Source organism: Protopterus annectens, chromosome 4.part1, assembly GCF_019279795.1.
Source record: "Protopterus annectens isolate FY-2018-M chromosome 4.part1, PAN1.0, whole genome shotgun sequence".
Lineage (NCBI taxonomy): Eukaryota > Metazoa > Chordata > Ceratodontiformes > Protopteridae > Protopterus > Protopterus annectens.
The window spans coordinates 532,400,320-532,425,046 of NC_056734.1; the positions used below are offsets into that span (position 1 = coordinate 532,400,320).

At 41.4% G+C, this 24,727-nt stretch overlaps 1 protein-coding gene across 1 annotated transcript in view; it reads left to right on the forward strand.

Moving 5' to 3' along the window:
- Positions 1-24,727, forward strand: part of LOC122801392 (C-C motif chemokine 20-like) — a 69,135-nt gene that overhangs the window by 3,882 nt on the left and 40,526 nt on the right. The gene's annotated exons all lie outside the window — the stretch shown is intronic.

Genomic DNA, 24,727 nt, shown 5'->3' on the forward strand with positions numbered 1-24,727 from the left:
CCTGTCATTGTTTGGCTGGAGGGGGAAGCTCATCTGCTTGACAGACTGCTTATAGTGTCGTATTTCTGTGAGAATGGAGTAATCGCTATACTATAGCTGATAAACCACCTGCATTAGTGAAACTTTATTCATGGAACCATCTATCTTTGCTGCTTGCTTTAACTTAGTGAAATGGTGAAGTACAGTCTTGCATTCTAATCAGACATCAGTTATGGACATGCAAATATCAGTGCATCATGTTGAAAGGTTTTAAGCAGTAATACACAAAAAGTCTTTCCCCATGTACTGCCCCAGCAGTCACATTTACATGTTACCTTGCAGAGTAACACCACTATACAAGATTAAACGATATGGAGTAAAGAATTGTGTTAAGGTTAGGTTTCCAGGAATGGCACCTCTCTCATAGTCATAACATGACATTCTGTTGCAATATTTGAAATGTGCCAAAACTTATTTTATAAGTGCCTGCTTTGTCTACATTGATGAGGCTTGCACTCTTCTAGATGCATCTGAAGTCTGAATTGTACTTTTGGTCTTCCTGAATGACATTATTTTGTGCTGGACTGTTTTGTTCTGTACTGCCTGCCTCGCTTAACTATTTCCTGCAGTTTTTGATCTGACCCTGAAACAACATTTTTGATACTGCTTGCAGTTACATGCTGATTGTTTTTCATACTACGTGACATTAAGTTTATCCGAGGCAATTGGTTATTGCAGTTGTTGTATGAACATTTGGAAGGTTGTTGTTTATTTTACTTCACTTGTAAAAGGACATTCAATTCACAGCAAACTATATGATGGGAAGGTATTCACCCAAAGGAGTACAGTATGCCTGGCCTGCAACCACTCAAAGAAGTACAGTATGCCAGGCCTGCAACCACCCAAGGAAGTACAATATGCCTGACCTGCAACCACCCAAAGAAATACAGTATGCCTGGCCTGCAGCCAGCCAAAGAAGTATAGTATGCCAGACCTGCAACCACCCAAGGAAGTACAATATGCCTGACCTGCAACTACGCAAAGAAGTACAGTATGCTTGGCCTGCAACCACCCAGAGAAGTACAGTATGCCTGAACTGCAATTATAACAGACACTTTTATTTGTTTATGGTTTACTGACATGCGCGCACACACACACACACACACACACACACACACACACACACACACACACACACACACACACTTTTATTTGTTTATGCTTTACTGACCAAGTTAGTCCCACTAGGCTGGTAACCTCTTTTCAGGAGAGACTCAAGGTGGTATTTCTACTAATAAGGGAAATTTGGCAAGGGCACTAGGGAACTGCTCCTACTCTTTTTAGTAGGTGCTGTGGGATCCCATACATTCACCTGAGCTACCGTCAACTTGACCCCAATTTAACATCTCACCAAAGGCTGGCAAATTCAGGGGTATAGAGGACCACTGATACCACTGAGTAGTGAAAGGCAATCTAGTCATGTGGGGCGGGAACAGAACCTGTGACCTTATGGTCTTCCAACATTAAAGGTAAGTATGCTATCTTTTGTGCCACTATCACTGCTGAGGACATTTATCTTAATAAGTGATGCAGATAAAAGGGCAAAATAGCACATATACAAAATAAACCTTAGGCATTTTGTCCATGTTCACATTACTCACATTAAACATTATTTGCTACTTTACCTGTATCCCAAAAATATCACTACCCTATCTATAACTTCACTTACCAGTGCTAATTACCTCCGTGACAACAGAGACAAAATCAAGAAGTCAGCTATCAGAACAGAGAGAATAGGAATTGCAAGTCTTCAGAACTTCAAAAACAGGTAACTCTGAAGTGTGTTTTCTTGCTGGAGATATGCATCCCCTGCAAACCCAACATCTAAGTACATAATCTCCAGGGTCACTGCATTTCAGTGTAAGGGCAGAAATACACTTTAAAAATCAATATTTTGAAATTCATGAGGTCTCTCAGTTTTAGTCCTCTCAGTTTCAAGAAGTAAACACTTGCAGTCTAACACTAACAATACACCTAAACACATCACATTAATATCACAAAAACCTTAAACTAAACCTAAAGCACAAAGAAATTTATACAAAAAAGAAAACAAACAAAAAATACAAAAATAAATAAATAAATACAAACATTAAAATCCAGGGAAAATGTAAGCAAACCAAGTCCATCCATGCAAAAGTTAAACTCGTTGACGTATATTAGAGCCCCTATATTAACAATAGTTGTAAAACAGTATATAAAAGATCATGATAAATATTTCAAGAATAAAATAATAATGAGTGTAAAAAAATGCTTTCATAATTCTATAACAGTGTCACAAAAATGGCATTATAATTATCTTAAACATTAAAGAAATCTTATTCTGCACAAGAAAGACCTGACCCTCCCATGAAAAATAAATAAATAAGCACTTAAAACCCCCAAAGAGCCGAAGAATTAAAAAATATCTACAAAAAATCCAAAACCCCGAATAAAATACCTCCGCTGACTTGAGTCACAACCTCAAATGAAAAAAAAAAAAAAAAATATATATATATATATATATATATATATATATATATATAAAAGCATAGTGGTATTTACCATAAAATAATAAGAGAAACTAGGCATGTGCACACATCTCTTCAACAGACAATAAGCTCTTTACTAGAGTTGAACATTTTATAAAAAAAAATACAGAAAAACTTTCCACATTTGTACACTACTCTGACCTGAAACATCCAGCAGCTATTTTGTCAGCATGCCCCACATACTCCTTTAGCAGCCATCTTGATATGTGAAGTAATCCTTTCATCCAGCCAGCCAGCAGCAACCACCTGCTTTTCTTTCAAGCATCAACACTTAACCATGGTTTCTAACAAAGCTGCAGTCGGTGTGACTTGGATGATTTCAATGCAAAATTAAAAAAAAAAATCATGCTTGTATGAACATGCTTGTAGACGCCTCAGCCGAAATACAGAAAAGGAAAAACATATCTGAAAGTCAGCAGGTAAACCAAAACCAAAATATTTACTAAGTTTTATGGTAGAATGAAGCAAATTGGTAGTAGATGGAAGCCAAAAAGGATTTTAAATGCAGGAGGGTGGAAGTGATGAGAATGAAATATTTGAAGGAAATTCAAATGGAGCTTGCGTGAAGGAGACAATAATAGAGATATGTGCCAAGAGAAAGGGACCCTTACATAAGTAAGCTGCAGGAAAATTGTTCGGTATAACCTGGAGAATGCTGATGGCATAGGAGGGTAGTGTTTACAGGGATGTTGATATAGTTGCTGCATATGGGAAATTTCTTCTGGGGGAAAAAAACAGAGTTAAAAGCACCAGAGAGTTTGAACTGAGGATACTGATATGATATGATGGAGAATGAAATGGCAATAAAGTGGAATAATAAAAAAGAAACATAAAATCATTTCATTGTCCCACACTATGTTTAAAAAATGTTAAATTTAAGGTGAACAGTCAGCCTCATGGGTACCTTTTCTTATCCGGTCCTATTCCCTGGTGGTCTAGTAGTGCTAAGGAGAGTCATGCCTGTCCAGTATCCCCTGATGTGAAAAACAAATAATAATTGTTTAAAATTTCTTGGTGGAAAGTGGTGGCTAGTAATGGCTAGGAAAGAGGAAACTCTCCTTATATCCCATCACATCCCCAAGCTGAAGTGACGGTCCTTGTGTCTCGAGATGATAACTCTCCAAGTGACTATTACAAATATGATGTGAAATTATAGTTCATGTTAGGAAAGCATATGTTTCCTCATACTGCTCACCTAACATGAATGGGCCATAAAACACCCAAGTCTGAATGTTTCACAACTACGAGAAATTATATGAATCAGACAGAATATAGATTGTGTGGTAAAGTTATAAGACAGGGGGGGGGTCTTCTTCTTAATTTTTTCAAGAATTTAAAATGGAAAGTGAGCTAGCAAGAAGAGGTTTCACTGAGATTATACATGGTGGTGGATAGTTGATGACATTTACTAAGGCAAGGCTGGTGGGGACATTTTAGGGTAATTACTAAGGCAAGGGTGGTGGGGACATTTTAGGGTAATTACTAAGGCAAGGATGGTGGGGACATTTTAGGGTAATTACTAAGGCAAGGGTGGTGGGGATATTTTAGGGTAATTACTAAGGCAAGGGTGGTGGGGATATTTTAGGGTAATTACTAAGGCAAGGGTGGTGGGGACATTTTAGGGTAATTACTAAGGCAAGGGTGTGGGGACATTTTAGGGTAATTACTAAGGCAAGGGTGGTGGGGACATTTGAGGGTACTTTCTAAGGCAAAGGTGGTGGGGACATTTGAGGGTAATTTCTAAGGCAAAGGTGGTGGGGACATTTTAGGGTAATTACTAAGGCAGGGGTGGTGGGGACATCTGAGGGTAATTTCTAAGGCAAATTGGTGGGGACATTTGAGGGTAATTACTAAGGCAAAGGTGGTAGGGACATTTGAGGGTAATTACTAAGGCAAGGGTGGTGGGGACATTTGAGGGTAATTACTAAGGCAAGGGTGGTGGGGACATTTGAGGGTAATTAATAAGGCAAGGTTGGTGGGGACATTTGAGGGTAATTGCTAAGGCAAGGGTGGTGGGGACATTTTAGTGTAATTACTAAGGCAAGGGTGGTGGGGACATTTTAGGGTAATTACTAAGGCAAGGGTGGTGGTGACATTTGAGGGTAATTACTAAGGCAAGGGTGGTTGGGGACATTTGAGGGTAATTACTAAGGCAAGGGTGGTGGGGACATTTGAGGGTAATTACTAAGGCAAGGGTGGTGGGGACATTTGATGGTAATTACTAAGGCAAGGGTGGTGGGGACATTTGGGGGTAATTACTAAGGCAAGGGTGGTGGGGACATTTGAGGGTAATTACTAAGGCAAGGGTGGTGGATACATTTTAGGGTAATTACTAACGCAAGGGTGATGGGGACATTTGAGGGTAATTACTAAGGCAAGGGTGGTGGGGACATTTGAGGGTAATTACTAAGGCAAGAGTGGTGGGGACATTTGAGTGTAATTACTATGGCAAGGTTGATTGGGACATTGGAGGGTAAATACTAAGGCAAGGGTGGTGGGGACATTTGAGGGTAATTACTAAGGCAAGGGTGGTGGGGACATTTTAGGGTAATTACTAAGGCAAGGGTGGTGGGGACATTTGAGGGTAATTACTAAGGCAAGGGTGGTGGGAAGATTTTAGGGTAATTACTAAGGCAAGGATGGTACTCTTTTGAATGCGGAAAGGTGTGACTGAAGATATGGGCAAGTATCAAGCAGCTTCACTAATTAATGTTGATGCAAACATTTTGGCTAAGGCATTTATAAGCAGAGAGGCCACGATATTGCAGGTGTAATCAATAAAGAGCAGATAGCATTTATGAAAGGCAGAATGCATGTTTGTGAATGTTTGTCAGCCTTATAGAGGAAATGGAAGATAAAAAAATGTAAATGTTTAAGGAGACTGGAAAGAGTCTGTTCAAATTTTATGTATAAGGTTCATAAATTCATGAGTTCACGGAAGGTTACTAGGCTAGCAACCCTAGAACCCTTACAAGCCCAGGTGTGCTAATCCCGAGTTTCCCCATTTGTCTTTATTAGGAGGACATAATTTGCAGAGCAAGTCAGTGGTCAGCAATAACTACCCCTGTCTATGAGGAACATGGGTCCCACCCCCAGGGTGAATGTGTGGTCTCCCATCCATTTGCCTAAGTTGCACTTGAATAGCGTCAGTGAGGGGCTCTGTTTCACGTGAATTGTAAGTTTATTCCAGAGGAATGGCAGTCTCTGGGAGATGTATCTGTCTGTCCAGCATGTTCTGTTAATGTCACAGACTATGGTTACGAACCCTAGAGCGAGTGACTCTTGTGCCATTAGATTTGCAGATGTGCAGCATTTCCATCAGGGCAGCATCAGAGACTGCCCTGTAGGCTACGCAAAAGTCACCTCTCAGTAGCCTATATGATAGAGAGTACAGTGACAGGGCTTTCTATCTATCCATGGAAGTCATGGTTTGGGGACCTGTATTTTCTTGGTGAGGAGCCTATTTGGTCTCTCCAGCTGCTGCAGGTATCTGGTGAGTTACATGCAAAAGGGAGCATTGTTCTCTTTTAGTGGTCGGATGAGGATCAAGTACAGTAGGGTTAAACATCCTTAGACCTGGATGCGATACCCTTACTTATGAGGTGCACAGTGTAGAAGGCTTTACTTACCACTGTGGAAAGTTGGTGGTCAAAGTTTAGATTACTATCTACCTGTCTTCCCAGGTCTTGCACCACTGGATCTGAGGTTAGGAGGGTGTTATCAATACTGTAATTAGCAGAGAATTCCACTTTGCCAAAGGGAATAATAATGGACTTTTTTGCATTTAGTTTTAGAAAGTGACTTTGGCACCAATCATTTGTCTGTGTTAGTCCCTCTTGTCATATATTAACATCATTGGGGGACTCAGGGATTTCACCCAATTTGCAATCATCAGTGAACTTGGCAAGCCAAAGGCCATCTACTTTAGCCTGGACTTCTGAGAAATAGATTCTGAGCAGTAAAGGGCCCAGCACACATCCTTGTGGTACCCCACTGGTGCCTGGTAGAAGTTGACTCAACAACTTTGACAGTATGTGTTCTGTCGGTGAGCCAATTGGCTACCCATCTAGTGACATAAGGGTTAATCCCCAGCTGGGAATGCTTCTCAATAATACCTGATTGGGGCATAGTGTCAAAAGCCTTGGCCAGGTGAAGCTAGACGGTATGCATTGCCTCGCTTTCATCCATAGCTTTGGTGACTTTCTTGAAGGAGTTCACTAGGTTTAATAACCACGATCTACCCTTAACAAAGCCAAACTGGATTTGGTCTAGATTTTGAAGGTTACCTATACCCTTGTTGATAAGGTCCATGATGAGTCTTTTCATGGCCTTGCATATGAGACTGGTTAGACTTATAGATCTGTAGTTACCTGGGTTGGTTGATGCCCCCTCCCTTTGTGCAAGGGGATTCCTGCTGCTGTTCTCCGGAAGTGAGTCCAGTAGGTCCTGTTTTAGATTGCTTAGAAAGTCACCCAGGCTGTTATCTGGTCCCATTGATGCCATGTTTTTAACACTCTTCACCTCTCAATCAACATAACCTGATCTCTAGAGATACTAGGCAAGGGAACTAGGCAAGGCACTAGTGTCAAGTATGTTTTGGGGTATGGCTGGTGAGGCCAGGTGGTGAAGTTTGCGATATATCTGTCAGCTAGCAGGTTAGCAATTTCCTCCAGTGCAGTATGAGTGATACTATCTACTACTAGTTTGGCACATAGCAGAGCATTTCCTTTTATATTACAGCTGTAGATAAAGAATGCCTTAAGAATATCCTTAGATACGGATGCTATTTTAGCTTCATAATTAGCTTTAGAAGATTTTACAAGGTTTCTGATTCGCTTGTTCAAGCTGTGGAGAGAATTCTTCCTCTGCTGAGTCAGTTTCCTCTTATTCTTGGACATCTGTTTCTTCCTCTTGTTATATAACCTGTTTATTCATGAGGTCCACCAGGGTGGCTTTTTTTTTTTTTTGGGAGGACCTGGTTTTGATCTGGTCAGGTACAGCTGAGTCTATGCAGTTACTTAAGTGTTTATACAGGGCATCTGAGTACAACTCAGCACAGGAGTCACTATTGTTTTTTTATACCATCACTTAGTAGTTTGTAGTTTGCTCTGAAAAAGTTTTTTATTTATTTATTTTTTAGCTCCTGTAGGGGAGTCAGGTGCAATAGTTACATTGGGTGAGATAATTTGATGGTCCGACCTTACCAGGAAAGGCATCACACAGGGGAAAGTGCAATGACTCCCCGTGTTGGTGAGTACTGCGTCTAGGAAATTTGATCCCCTTGTGGGGGCACAGACAATCTGTTCCAGAGCATTTGAACTGACAAAGTCTATGAACTTTTAGAGAGTGTGCTTGCACTTATGTATGTCACCCAGCTGATGGAAGGATAGTTAAAATCACCCATGACTAAGGTGTTGGGCTGTTGGGAGAGTGATTCCAGTTAGTCCAGGTAGGCATTATGCTTTTCTTGATTCATGGTGGGGGACCTACAGCTAGCAAAGATAAGGTTGTATACTTTACCTATAGTTAATTGGACATGGAGTAGTTTGAGAGGGTCACATTTTTTGATCAGTCTCGAGGTGAACTTGCCTTTAATGAAGATGGATACACCTCCACCTTTGGTTCTTTCATGCTCGTTTTAAGGTCTGAACATGTGGAAGGCATTGTAGCCTTGCATAGCTGGGGTGCTCTTCACGGCCTTGAGACATGTCTCAGTGACTGCACAGATGTTGGCGTCTTCCAAGGTGAGGAGTGCTTCCAAGGAGTGAAGCTTTATGTTTAGACGCCTACCGCTAAGCAGCAAAACGCTTAATCTGATTCAAGTGTATTTTGTTACCTAAAAAAGGCACTATGGGGTGGCAAGTGCCTTTGTCAGTATCTGAAAGTCTAGAAGAGAAAGATGCAGATCAACCCTGGAAAAGCAGCGTGGCCTGTCGACTGTGTCATCCCAGGCTGACAGATACTGGATCCCCCTGGACTGACTCCAGAAGCTAAGCCAATTGTTGAAGTCGATCATTTTTTTGTTTATACTGTGGCATCATCCTGAGTGAGGGTAGAATGCTGCTTAGGACTAGGGTCATGTCTGCTTGGGATACATAATCTGAGAGTTCAGTCACATCTCTCTTCATATAGTCCAGAGAGGTATGTCTTAAGTCATTCACCCCAGCATGAACTATGACAGAGTCATAATGGTACTTGTTGTTGAGTGACTTGAGTGCATGCGTGATTTGACAGATCCTGGCACCTGACAGACTGACAGACACCTCACCATGACCTTCTCCATGTCCAGCCTGGTGAGGGGGACATCTGTGTGTCTCACTATGGAGTCGTCTATGATCAGAACATTAGGTTTAGAGGTGTTTTGCCTTAGGGGCTTATTTGCTGAGACACAGTTGCATGTGTTATTATGTGTAGTGGTTTCTTATTTGCATAGCAGTATGTGCATGTTGTTTACATGTGGGAGTTCTCTGATCTTTTGGTAGACTTCTAGTGAGTACCTCCACATATGTGAGTCTATGTGAGGTGTCTTTATTCTGAATAAAAAGTCAAAAGTCCACAAAAAGGACAAAAAATACCAACTGGTAATAAGTGAAGCAGACCACGGTAACACAACATCCAATATTTATTAAATCATTGAGCGCTTTCGTCCCGGTGTAATGGACTTCATCAGAATAAAATATAAAAGCACAAATCAACTTATATAGTAAATTTAACATCATATGCTAAGTCTACCTAGCCAATTTTATTAACTAAAGGATGTATGTTGATTGAGAGGTGAAGAGTGCATACTGATAACCTGTTTGGTATCCAGTTTGTTGTAACGTGAGAAAAGTGATTCCAATTTCATAATGTACTTACATTTCTCACATAGGGTATTTGTTGTAGGAGTAAGTGGTTGTCAGTATACATGAGGCAATTACTACATTGCTTCAGTATTTCTGTGTCAATCAGGCTGGCCAGAAAAATGATGGGAAACTGCCTATCCATTATAGCAGGTTTTTACCGTACATATTATTAGGGCACGGAGTGGGATAATTTGACCATTTTTGCTCTAGGACTAACAAGGGTTGTTCATTTGAAGGTTGTGGATAATAGGTGTGGCAATGCTGTTCAATGTATGACTGAGTTGCTTGAAGTGCAGCAGAGAAGCTTTGGAGGGTCCCACTGACAGATATCCAGGGACAAATTGTGTTTCAAGGCATTTGCGTCTATACAGGGCACTGCTAACCCCCTACAGTGATGTACAAATGCAAGGCTTAAATATAGGTGAAATTACACACTTTTAACCTAATCTACCAATAGGAAATTACGCAATGAACCTTCCTGCAGCAATCTCCAGCTCAGAGAAGGCCAGCTCCATAGTCTTCTGGCACAAGGGTGCAGGACAACTTTTCTTAATGTAACATGGGCTGGTTTAGTGCTTAAGTGTATCAATACAGGCTAGATTCAGCAGGTCTGAATCTAGTCTGTGCTATCTAGGTATCAGTACAGTGTAAAACAAGTGCAGAGAATGAAGCAGCCACAAACAGTAAAACAGTAAAAAAGACATAAAATAATGCAGCAATGTGATAAAAACAGTTCAAAAAGTGCAGATAAATCACAAAATATACTTATTTTCTCGATTTTGCCTTGGAAGCCTTGGATTAAAGCATAAACACACTAGATATCTGGCAAAGGACACAATACGTAGAGCAGCTCCATTTAATTGAGGTGTTAGAAAACACTGAAGTGGAATGATTGTTAACAATATATCAGGATCTGTTGTTGGAGATTGGTGAGTGGAAGGGGGGGTGATAAAACAGGGTGGGTAGGAAGATGGATAAGAGAGGTTTCTTCTTTCATCAAGTATCTATTCTTAGCAGGTACAGTGGTTGGCTGAAAATCTGTAGCATATCTGTAATCCTTACAATAGCTATACTATAAGTGGAAGTATGAACACATATACACTAAGTCTGAGTTTGTGGAATCTGAGAATTTCTCTGAGGTACAGCAATCTTGTAAGTAGTAAAGAAAAGCAGTGTGGGTTTGTGTAGGGGGATGGGGAGGCAAAGCCCCCATGTCAAGGAATATAAAGGGCAAAGCCTTCTACTAAAATATTTTATTTCTCTAAGATTGAATTTCAAAATGTATTGTCTTCTTTTTATATTTTAAATTTGTTTTTTGCTTATTTGGGGTCTGCAGTTTTGGCTCCCAACTTCTGAAAGGGATACTAATGCAGGTGTGAATACAGAATGGTATTCAGAAGCTAGGACTGATGAATGAGGAGGAAATGAGCTTCTTAATGTGGATACTGTATTGTTATGATGAAGCATTAGAAGAAAGTTCTGGACAGGGTTATGAAAAAGCGGAGAACACTGGGACAGTACTGCAATGGACATTAACAAGGAAAGGAAGGTGTGTATTCAACTGGGTACAGGGAAGAATAGGATAATGGGTTAGGACAGAAGGGCAAGGGTACCCAGGAATCCAAAAAGGGGTAGTTGAATAAGAAATATGAAGAACTGTCTGAGAGGGCAAGAAAAGAGTTAACATGTGTGTGGAGGTTGGATGTGATTACTAAGTGTAAGCATTAGAGCTTTTAAATTGTTATCATCAAAAATATTACATATAATTAGACAATTGCCAATTGGCTGGGGTGAAAATTGGTAGAAAGAATGGAAAAAACTAAACTAGGCTTACAGTACCTAGTAGAAGGCAGAGATGGCTGATGTTGCATCTTAAGCAGATCCTAAGAATAGAATTTATGGGATGGGAAGAGTGGATAGGACATGGTAATACAATGTCATGATACGGGGGTAGGAACAAAGGTAAGGGGAAGCAGACAAGTTTTTTTTTCTGGAATGGAGATTTTGTAGAGGGAGATCCTTAAGGGTATTTAGAAGACTGGCTGACTGGGGTCACAAATGACTGATGGGGAGAACTTACTGGGAAATTAATATTAGAGTAGGAAATGCTCTGAGAAATTGAGTGGAAGAGCAGTTATTAACAAAGTTATACATCTAACAAAACTAATAAAGGAAATGAAGGTTAAAGACTTTTGAGGAAAAGGGAGATGTTGTGTTGGAAGAGGGAGAATGCCTGACATACCTGCTGTAACGAAATGCAAATGGCAGTGAAAGAAAACATTGGAGAAGAGGTTAATGAGAGAAAAATGCTAAGGTGTTTTGAGTGATATTTGTAAAATGCTTTAGAAAACAGAGCAAGGTACAATAAAGCTGAGAGAACAGAAGGTCAGAAGGAGGGGGTATGGTGGTATGTGGGCAGAAGAACGGGATGTGATATTTTTTGGCACTTTTTAACTGTTCAGAGATGAATAAAACAAAAATTGAATTCAGCTCAGAATACAGTTTGAATAAATTGCATTTATTTTAACTTTATTTGCTTTAATATTGCTACACACTCAAGTGTCTTCGCTTGCACTGCACTTGAATTATTTTTAGTGCTGTTCTAGTATAAAAAAAATTCTAAGCTTGTTTCCTGCCTTTCCTGTAAATTAGTCTAGTCCAGATACAGATTTGCTATATCCAGGACTGTTTGTAAGCTTCTGAGCCCCCCAGCCTTTCTGTGTTGGAGGGAAGCCTTCTAGCTTATCAGTGGGAGTGGTAAGCACTAGGTAGCCTATCTACCACAAGAGTTGTTTCTGGCCCAGAAATTGTAGTTTACTTGCCGTTTGGGCAGTTTTTCTATCTCTTTAGACTTTCTGGTTTAGAAGGCCGTGTTTTGCTTGTTTCCACCTTACCTGTAACTAGTCTAGCCCAGATACAGATTTGCTGTATCCAGGACTGCTTGTGAGCCTCTGAACCCCCCAAGCACCTCTGTGTCGGAGGGAAGCCTTCTGGCTTATCAGTGGGAGTGGTAAGCACTAGGTAGCCTATCTACCACAAGAAGAGTGTTTCCTGGCCCAGAAAGTGAGGTTTATTGGCCGTTTGGGCAGTTTTTTCCATCTCTTTCAACTTCTGGTTTAAAAGCCTGCATTTGCACTTGTTTCTCACCTTTCCTGTAACTAGTCTAGTCCAGATACAGATTTGCTGTATCCAGGACTGTATGTAAGCTTCTGAGCCTCCCCAAGCCTGTCTGTGATGGAGGGAAGCCTTCTAGCTTATCAGTTGGAGTGGTAAGCACTAGGTAGCCTGTCTACCACAGGAGGAGTGGTTACTGGCCCAAAAAGTGAAGTTTATTTCCATCTCTTTTAAATTTTGGTTTAAAAGCCCACATTTGTGCTTGTTTCCCACCTTTCCTGTGACTAGTCTAGTCCAGATACAGATTTGCTCTGTCCAGGACTGTTTGTAGCTTCTGAGTGGTGCCAAAGTCTGCTCTTTAATTTTTCCCTTAGACCTGCTAGTTCTCTCCTCTCCTGCACTTTTACTAACTTATTAGTCTAGCACTTTACCAGTCTTCTTGTAGCAATTATTGTAGCACACAAAAGTGCTACCTGCACTAAACTTTCTACAAAGAAACAGCTCCAGTACTTATTATTAACACCCACCCATCCAGGCATGTCTAAAGGTCAGTTCTCTGTGCTTTCTCCTATTAACCTGTTGAACTTGGGCATCCTGAGGCAATGTAGCAACTGCCTCATGTACACTGACAGCCCTCTCCTCTTACCTTACAACACTCAGACTTGTGAGAGATGCACTTATATATCCAAATTGGAAGCCACACACTCTCCAGCCAAGACCGGAATAGCTGGTCAAGAGGAGAAGGTCAACACTTGCACCACACCACATGGAACACATAGCCCTCTAGAACACACACCAGCACTGCCTTCACATAAAAACACAAACCACATACCCACCTTTGCAGAGGCTCTCAATAAAAATCTACCCAAACAGCAGACACCTCCAAGGAAGAAACGCACTCGACCACCACAATACAACACTAATCATGAGACTCATAACTCTCCTAAACAGTGTGCCACTCAACCAAAGCCCCTAAGGCAGAACAGCATGCCCAACACACTAGTCATAGGTGAATCGATAGTGACGCACACTGATGTCCCACTCACTAGGCTGAATAAGGAGAAAGTAACAGTCAGCTGCCTGTCAGGTGCCAGGATCCACCACATAATGCATGCACTCAGGTCCCTCAACAACAGGTGCAAATATGACTCTGTCATTGTACATGTGGGTGTGAATGACCTGAGATGTACCTCCTTGGACTACATGAAAAGAGACATGGAGGAGCTCTCGGATTATGTAGCCCAGCTGGGTATGACCCTAGCCCTGAGCAGCATCCTACCATCACCCAGAATTATACCACAGTACAAGCAGAAAATTATCAATTTCAACAATTGGCTAAGTTTCTGGTGTCATTCTAAGGGGATCCAGTATCTGTCTGCCTGTGATGACATGATTAACAGACTTCGATGTTTTTCCAGAGATGGCTTACATCTGTCACCCCTGGCTTCCGGATACTGGCCAAGGCTCTTGCCACTCCTATAGTGCCTTTTTTAGGTGGTGTTCCAATGACCAAATTACTATTGTAACAGCTACAAACAAATGCAATTTGAAGGTCATGCTGCTCAATGCTAGAAGTCTAAATCTGAAAATGCACTCGCTCAAAGCACTCCTTAAAATGGAAAACATCGACATTTGTGCTGTAACAGAGACCTGGTTCAAGGCAGCAGAAAGCACCCTGCACTACCAGGCTATAACTCATTCCACACCTTTTGGTGCTAGAACTTGAACAGAAGCTCCAAAGGCGGTGGTGTTTCCATATTCATAAATGATGCGCACACTTCCAGACTGGTAGCCCAACATAATGCATCAGGTGCGGCTAACATTGGGTAAGACAGTGATTCAGGTTGTAGCCTGCTACAGGTCCCCAACAATGTCCCAAGACTCACACTCCATGTTCCTAAGCACATTGGAGAATATTAGGGCAACTTCAACTACCCCTACATTAACTGGGAAAACTCCTCATGTACCAATACAGACAAGTGACAAGTGGAGTACCTCAGGGTTCCGTCCTGGGACTGCTCCTGTTTGACATCTACTTCTCTGAAGTACAGGCCAACACTAAGGAACTATGGCTAACAAAGTTTGCAGATGACTGCAAACTGTGAGCCATTATTGAATCCTCAAAAGATGTGGATATTCTACAAAAGGGCCTTACAGAAACAGATGCTTGGTGATAGAGCCATGGGCTCAAGCTCAATGCCAAGAAATGTAGTTATCCCTTTTGGGAAAAAACATGTACCCGTGAATTACCACATAGGTGGCAGTACACTAAACACTGAAAATGTGATAAGAGACTTAAGGACACAGGTGGACAGTGGTCTCACCTTCGATAACCACATCGCCACAACAGTCAGGAAATCTTTCTATGTGGCCCACATCATCACTAAGGGCTTTTCATCCAGAAAAAAGGAGGTCATTGTCCCACTGTACTTATCCTTCATTAGACCCATTATAGAATAAAACGCCCCATTTGGTATGTATCTCCCAAGACATATGCAACAACTGGAAATGCCGCAGAAATACCTCACTAAAAGAATCACAGGCCTAAAGCAGATGCCCTATGCTGACCATCTAAAAAAACTCCAGCTATACTCTGTCGCATATCGTCTACTCACAGGTGATCTCTGCTTAACATACAAGGCCATGTCAAACCCAGAGCTGCTGGACATGCTACACTTAAAGAAATCCCAATCTCTCAGAGCCACATGCTCCAGGGATCTAAGCCTTGTCATCACAATGAACAAAACATGCTGGAGGGAATAGGTTCCTGACCTAGAGACTCCCCAGATTCTGGAATAGACTGCTCATACATGTCAAGCAGAGTGCCTCTTTGGCCCTCTTCAAAAGGAACCTTGACGATTGGGATGGGAGATAGGAAATTCACCCCAGGGATCACATCAGTTGCCCTGCTAGACAGGGGTCCAGGGAAGTAAATATTGTGGAAGAAATAGCCAGGGAATTGTTATGGCTAAGCTTATATAGGCTGTAGGGCTGATAGCCTAGCACCAACCTATGAACCTATGAACACTTGCTCAATGTTTCCTGGAATTCATTAATTCAAATGCCCTGGACCAGATCGTTCTTACCCCCACTAGAGGTAGCAACATCCTTGACCTGGTCATTACTAACATGGGTGACAGTTGCTCTACACCAATAGTTAACTCCTCCATTGTTAGATCTGACCACAAACTAATCATCCTGGAAATCCACATCCCTCCCACCCCTCCCCCACAAAGGTAACCACCCTGAAAAACTTCTCCAAAGCTAACTTTGGGCTTCTAAAACAGAGGTGGCTAACTTCATGGCACCCATGCAAATGGAGAATAGTTGCATGACTGCCGAATCATACAGCAATGCACTGTACAAACACGTACACAAATGCATGGATCTCACCATACCCAATAGAACCAAGATGCTCTCCTCCAAAAAAAGGAAGCCAATCTGGTGGCCCCCTACCATAAAGAAACTCTACAACAGAAGGAGAAAAGTGATGCAGACTAAGGTGAAGTCTCAACACTGGAAAAACTCCCTTATCAGCCTCAACAAAAAGTTGAAATACCTCATCAAATCCTCTAAAGCTACCTATGAAAACAGAATTGTAGAAGATAGTAAAGACAACCACAAGGCCTTCTATAGTTATGTAAAGAATATCCATGGCAATACCCAAATTTCCTCTGAGCTACTGCACAATGGTACCTCCTATACCGAGCCAACAGATATTGCCAATATACCGGCCGACAGATTCAGTGCCATCTTTAAAACAGCACTGTCCAAGGCCAAGAATACAGCTTCTATGGAACCTGACAATATCCCCGGCTGTGTTCTACATGAACTACAGAGTGAACTGGCACCTCACCTGTGTGCTGTGTTCAATTACAGCCTCACCTCAGGCTTTGTCCCTACCGAATGGTGCACTGCTGCAGTCATCCATCTTAACAAAGGAGGAGCAACTACAGACCCTGGGAACTATCTCCCCATTAGCCTGATGAGTCTGATATGCAAAGCTATGGAACGCATCATCATGGACCTAATAAACAAGGATATAGGGAATCTCCATACTCTGGATCCCACACAGTTTGGTTTTGTGAAGGGTAGCTCATGTCTGTTCAACTTGGTCATCTTCTTTGAGTCAGTCACCAAAGCTGTGGATGAAGGCAAGGTGGTTCATACAGCTTATCTTGATATGGCCAAAGCATTTGATACCATTCCCCATTCAGGAATCATAGAAAAACTCACTAAGCTAGGCATCAACCCCTATATCACTAGGTGGGTTGCAAACTGGCTCACAGATAGAGCCCACAGTGTGAAAGTAGCGGACTCCAAGTCAGACTGCCGACCATTCACGAGTGGAGTCCCACAGGGTTCAGTCCTGGGTCCTCTCCTGTTTGGTATCTACTTCACTGAAGTCCAGGCTAACACAAACGGTCATTGGCTGACAAAGTTCGCAGACGATTGCAAGCTGGGAGATATTATTAACTCCCCAAGTGATGTTGACATCCTACAGAAAGGCCTCAGTGAGACCAACGACTGGTGTCAGAACAATGGCCTTAAGCTCAAGGCAAAAAATGTGTCATCATCCCCATTGGGAAAAACCCAGTTCCCATGAATTACCACATCAATGGTAGTGCACTGAACACAGAAGGTGTTTTAAGAGTTCTGGGAACACAGGTTGACAGCAGCCTCTCTTTTGACCATCACATTGCCACTGTGGTCAGAAAGTCCATCTGTGTGGCACATCTCATTACTAAGGGTTTTGCATCCAGGAAGAAAGAGGTCATTGTCTCCCTCTACTCTTCCCTCATTAGGCCAATCATCGAGTACAATGCCCCATTTGGCATGTACCTCACTAGACACCTGCAACAACTGGAGAGGCCACAAAAGTACCTCACAAAGGGGATCCTTGGCCTTAAACACTTGTCCTATATGGACAGACTCAAAAAAACTCCAACTATTCTCTGTCTCATATCACCTACTTAGAGGCGATCTCTGCTTGACATACAAAGCCATGTCTGATCCAGCTCTGTTAGAAATGCTACATCTAAAGAAATCCCAATCCCTGCACACCACATGCTCCAGTGACCTCAACCTCATTACCACAATCAACAGAACATGCTGGAGTGACAGGTTCATAACCCAGAGACTGCCCATGCTATGGAACAGACTTCCCATACATGTCAAGCAGAGCACCTCGCTGACCCTCTTCAAGAGAAATCTTGATGAGTGGATGGGAAATAGAAAATTCACCCAGGGGATCACTCCAGTGGCTCTACTTGACAAGGAGGCACTAGGAACTAAGGTCGGGTGGCACGATGCCAGGGTAATCCTCTGGGCTAGGTTTGTAAAGGCTCCAGGGCCATTAGCCTAGTACACACCTATGAACCTATGATAAAGACTTCCAGAGCAGGGACTCATGTGGTATCATGCCATACAGATCAGCGATAGGCAAGATATTTCTCCAGAATGACTGCTAAAAAGGAAAACAGGGATAATAACTCTGAGTGGATAAGTTAAAACTGCTATACCTGGGCGGGAAAGATGGACACGGAGACAGTGGCTGAGAGAAAACGCAGTATGTCACAGTCTGTGACAGATGAGAAATCAAGATGAGCTAAATTAAAAGCAAGAAAGTGATGAATGAGAATGAGCAGAGAAAAGTGCCTGATTATAAAAAGCGGGTACGATGAATGATAAATTTGCCACAAAGAAGATAAATCCTGAATTAATTCAAGGATAAGGCTGCTTATGTACCTTACCAAAAGTGAATGGGATGGGAGCGGTTAATGAGATGTAATAGTAGGTATTACTGACATAAAATAAATATGCTTTTTTACAGCTGCTCTTTTTGATTGCACCTATCGATGTTGTTATTTAATTCTGTATGTAAGATATTCAAAAAATATCAAAAATATTACAATATGGGTTCCAAGCTGAAATTTAAATGCATGACTACTTCATCCAGATTCAGGCTTCTCAGAGACCCTACTTACCCCAAGAGTGATCTCAGAGTTGGTGTATGTAATAGGAGGGATGTTGGAAAACAGCTTCCCAGTATTGCGTATGCAGGGAATGTGTCCCCAGCAAAAAACATACAAGTGTTACAAATGGTTTAAAGTTTCACTGGGTGACTGATCATTCACAGTTTTGTGATTCAGTTTTTAACTGTTGATCACAAATGCCAAGTCCTTCTGTTATGGATCCTTAATATTATCTAACTACCTATCTATTTATCTATCTACATATCTATCAATCTATAGCTATTTCTCTCTCTCTCTCTCTCTCTTTATATATATATATATATATATATATATATATATATATATATATATATATATATATATATATATATATATATATACACACACACAGATAGATATTTAGGATATATGACATTCAAGGTTTTAAGATAATTAAATATTGCATTGCAGAAGGTATTCAAAATGTCTCGTAAGTGGCAAAACTGTGTATCAATGTATGTGTGTGTATGCCTGCAGTTATTAATTATAATGTCCTATTGAAGGTGTATAAAGTTAGACTGGGGAACAAAGCCACACGCTAGATATAAAAGTGTGCATTCTTACAGCAACTTCCAGACTTTTGCGCCCACATATTCATTTAATGAACATTGTTTTCTACTGGGTGATGTATTTTAAATGTATGATCTCAGTGTTTTAAATGCTTTTATCTGTAAACCATGGAATCCTAAGATGAACAGCAAACATTCACACAAATTATCTTTTCAATGCTTGAATTGTAAACATTTTCAGGCAAGTTTTAATTACATTATTTATTTATTTATTGACACATCCCACACTCAGGAATCATAGACAAACTCACCAGCTTAAATATCAACTCCCATGTCACAAGATGGGTTGCCAATTGGCTCTCAGACAGAATTCACACGGTAAGAGTGGCAGGCGCCATGTCTGACTCTAAACCAGTCACAAGCGAAGTCCCACAGGGCTCAGTCCTGGGACCCCTCCTGTTCGGTATATATTTCTCCGAAGTACAGGCAAAGGCGGAGGGACTGTGGCTAACCAAGTTCGCAGATGACTGTAAATTGGGTGCAATAATTGACTCTCCAGCTGACACAGACATCCTGCAAAAGGGTATCTCAGAGACAAACACCTGGTGTCAAAGTCACGGCCTCAAGCTAAATGCCAAAAAATGCATAGTAATCCCATTTGGGAAAAACAAACTACCTACAAACTACCACATAGATGGGAATCCACTAAGTACAGAAGAAGTAATTAGGGACCTGGGTATCCAAGTAGATAGCATGCTCTCCTTTGATAACCACATAGCCAAAATGGTCAGGAAATCCTTCTATGTGGCACACCTGATCACAAAGTGTTTCTCATCCAGATCCAAGGAGGTGATTGTGCCCCTTTACTCTTCACTCATTAGGCCCATAATAGAGTACAATGCCCCATTTGGGATGTACCTCACCAGACACCTGCAACAACTAGAAAGACCACAGAAGTGCCTCACTAAGAGGATTAAGGGCCTTAAACAATTACCCTATGAAACACGACTAAAAAAGCTCCAGCTCTTCTCAGTCGCTTACCGTCTGCTCAGAGGTGACCTATGCCTGACCTATAGGGCCATGTCAAACCCTGAACTAATGGACATGCTTCACCTCAAAAAAATGAGATCCCTCAGAACCACTCGTTCTAGTGACTTGAACCTATGTACAACAATAAACAGGACATGCTGGAAGGATAGATTCCTGTCCCAGTGACTCCCCTCACTCTGGAATAGAATCCCAATCCATATCCGACAGAGCTCCTCTCTGACCCTCTTCAAGAGAAATCTTGATGAGTGGATGGGTAATCGTAAGTTCTACCCTGGGATCACTTCAGGAGCCCTGTTGACAGAGGCCCAGGTTACTAATCTAATGGGGAGGCGAAAGCCATCACTCTGTGGCTAGGCTTATAAATGCCCATGTTCAGATAGCCTAGTACTTACCTATGAACCTATGAACCTATTTGATTACTGGGAAAGTCCGACCGGGTAGAAGACCATTTTCAGCAGAGGCCAGGGGAGAAAAGCTCTAAATTTGTTGTCTAGTTTGTGGATTTTTTTTTTGTTTATTGATAATTGATTGATAGGTTTTGATCTGAATTGTACATGCAAATTATTATTATTGTTATTTTTTTCCTCTCATCCTCCTTTGACCATTGATCTTATCATCCTGTCTGCCTGACTGACTTGTTCTTTAGAAAGTTTAGATCCCTGCTATTCATTTTTTTTTTTGTCCCTTCATGTACTTTTCCATAAGATCATCAACTGTTTGATATTGCCCTAGTTGCTTCTAACTTAGTGTTCCTGGTACTACAACCCCAGGGCTTACAATACCATGGCTGTTAGTAAGTTAAGAAAAGACAATGGAAATAGGGAGCAGAGTAATCTGGCAGTGTTATGCATGCTGTCCTTGTGCACCATGGAATTTTCTTTCATGCCCTTTGAGGAGAAGCTGCTTGACATTGCATGCATCACCATACATACTTCAAATTACCCAGTTCCCTGTATGCTGAATTGCTTGCCTATCTGCTGTGGTATTAATTACAACACTATCCTTATCATGACATGAGCGTTACATCACAGGAAGAAATCGCACTCTTGTTTCTGGAATGAGTGAGCCAGTAATTGCCATTTATTCCCACCCTTCCCCACCTCACCTAACTCTGTATATCTGGATCACAGTTAGGGCTCCATTATTGCCCATTCTGTCCTGGGGGTGTAGTATAAGTGTAGTGGGAGTGTCACCATTATTTTGAGGACAGTCCAGGTATTTCTGTTAACCCTTGACTCCCTGCACATGCTTATTAGCATCCAAGAGCACAGCATGAGATAGGCCTTTACAATGTATACCATGCCTCGGGATGATGTGAGCAACTAGCCCTGCCCCCACTGTATCCTGTTATATCTATCCGATCCTCATTTGTTATGCACACCATGCTTCTGCATCATGTGGTCAATTGGTCCTGCCCCCCTTGTAGGCAGGCACCTGTCCATGATCCCCACTTTCCACATAAGTGGAATTAAGGTTTGTAACCTGGTAAATAAGAGTCTGATTTGGTGTGGGAGGTGCTTAAAATTAGATTTTTTTTTCCGTGAAGGTAAAGCTCTTTTCTTTTGACAGGGTAATGAGTAATTTAGTGTTATCTTCACAAGAATGCTAAGTTTTGGGGTCCTAGACAGTATTTCATATGTTTACTGGCTGTACATCTATGGTGAGGCAGCTAGAGACTGAACTACAAACTGACAGACATTGCATTTCATAGGGGATTTTGGTTAGGCCTCAAGCAAAATGTGTTAGTATTTGGGTTTCTGGAGTATGCTGTGCATTTTACATTTTAGTTAGGAATACATTCCCTTTAATAAAATCTTCAGCGTTTGCATCCTTAGCCTGTTGACAAAATGAGGTTATATTATCACAGTTCAAATAAAAGTTCAAATTTCTCAAACCATAAGCGTTACTAAAGAAGTGCAAATTACAAAATATTCAGCACAAACAAATATTTATAGTGGTAGCATTCATTAGAGTGTGAGTTTCAAACAATTTTGTAAATCACAATAAAACAATTCTTCTAGCTGTGAGCTTTCATAAAATCTGTACACGCTATTTAATTGTTAAGATATTTAGATAAACATAAAAATGATAATATAAATAAATAAATGGCATATGAGCAACAAAATGACATTAGTTGCACTAGAAGGAGGTCAAATACCAGTACAGCCTTGTTGCCCATCATGTTAGCTTTCAGAAGAAAAGTTTCAATAACTTATATATCTTACACAGTTTTACAATTATTAATATAAATATGAAAATAAATATTAGATGGTTAGAGACAGCACTACGCTAATGGTTGAGAAAAGCTTTCAAGATATCACTGGAGTTTGGTGACAGCATTGAGTCCACAGCAGTGAATTATAGAAGGATTTTCTCATGCTGGCAAGCTACAGTCACAGGAATGTTGGCAGGTTAACAGGCTCTTCCTGTTTATCAATACTAAACTAATGTCTTTTGGCTTTTCCCAGTCAGGGGTCGCCACAACGGACTTCCGGGTCCACTAATGATTGGTAGTGGATTTTTACGGTGCCTCAGTGCCAGCCCGACGTCCAACCTTACAAGAAGGCACACCAATTCATACACGCAACTACCTGCATGTTTTTAAACATCACTCGACCATGGGGAGGACATGCAGACTCCACACAGAAGGTGCTCCAGCCAAGAATCGAACCGGAGAACCTCTTGCTGTGAGGCAACAACGCTAACCGCTGACATTTTCTTTTTAGAGAGAAGAAATAAAATCAGCTGCAGGATCCTCCCAGCCCCACTCAGTGCTCTTAATTCTGAACTATTGAAAGAAACAGGGACTTTTAGCCCAAGGGATTAATAAAACTAAAAGCAAAATCAAAATGGAATAAGCTATCAGTATGCATGCAAAAGTGAAGTTAAAATCTGAACAGTAAGGAATGAGGGACATGGTCCAGTGGTTGTTAGACAGGAATCATCTGCAATGCCTTCTGCAGGATATGCTGTTGCTTCATCTGTGGGTGCCTCTCTGGGCTGAGGACAGAATCCTCTCTGGTTTGATGGTAATCAGGATTTGAGAAGGGACCTTTCATTCCCTGGAAACACAAATGTCAATATCACTGCACTGATGTTACCAAAGTGAGGAGCAACTGGATTACGGTGGGTGTGGGGAAGATGATAGTGAGGCAAGAGAGATGCAGTGATTCATGCTTGCTTGTTGCAGAGATGCATTAGCAGTGCTGATATTTGAGAATGGTTGGAGCTATCACAGTGGATACACACAGGATAGTACAAGACCCTAAAAAAGAAAGAAGCAACTTGTACTGAGGATTCCATGGCTAGAATGGTTGAACTAGTTGGTAGAGAATGAAGGAAAGGTTTGTGCCTGCTGAACAGAATGGTTAAGAGGGACAGGATGATGGGAGCAACTTACAGAGAAGGGTGATGGCTGCAACTGCCCATCTATGAACCAGCTGCTTGCTTGTGAAAGAGACAGAAGCAATGCAAGGGGAGTCTGTGGTAGTGGGGTGGGGCCAATGATAAACAGAACATACAACAGTATTCTTTGAAGAGCTGCCTGCCCATGGCATGGAAGACTGGACTGAATTATGTCATGGCTTCCAAAATAGGGTCAAACAACTCATGCAGAGCTCAGAGTTTTCAGTACATTAGGACCTAGAGATCTACTTGAAGAGATGTAGACCTACATTACTATAAAGTTCTGTATCTATATGACAGGTGAGCCATATTTCAAAGTGATATATTGTAGTGCTTTCTAAGCAAATATTTAAACTAGCTAAGGTTGAAGGTATAAAAAAGTAGTAAAATCCTAGACTCTCTTCTCACAGTATAAAAGCAGTTACTGACATAAAATGAATGAGAGTGCTATAAGAAGGTTAATATAAATGGATGGAATGGCATATACACTATCAACATGGGGGCATGACAAAAGAAAAACTGAAGGTAATTAGTACTCTGGCATTCCTTTAAGTGAAAACAATTTCCCATGTCATTTTTCTTCTCTGTGCCTGCAGGTCATCATATCCTTCTGCTATAAGTCCTGAGATATTTCTTAACGAATACAGGGAGCCCTACCTTCTCTGAGTGAGAATCAATTAGAGAAGGAAGCATAATTATAAAGGCAGCATGGATTTGGCTGTTCACATCTTCAGCACTTTTTCCACCTGTCTCCAAGGGTGGGTATATATTTCCCAACAGCCAGAGAGTGTAATGTCACTCCTAGTTTCCCTAAACTCTACCAGTGAAACTGAACCATGCGTATGTGCTCTCTGAGCAGATTCAAACCCTCTGATACCAGCAGAAGTCAAGCAGTCCACACCATTTCACTCTTCCATCCCTCTTTGGCTGGCTCCACCAGTGTCAGAGTTGCTAAATGATCCCAAGTGACTAGGGTTACAGTCAGAGCTCCGTCCCTTTGCACGATGAAGCTAGTGAGTACCACTTGACCACTACCAAATGGTCATGAATCAACAAAGCACAATGCATTACTATAAGCTGAATTAATTTCCTTCAATCATCATAAAACATATAAGTATAATCTGGCTCCATGGTGCAGAGAGGTGAACCCTGAGTATTGACCAGATGACCCAGAATTGGATAAAACTCTCAGCACTAGGTTAGTGCACATGGGAGAAGAAAGT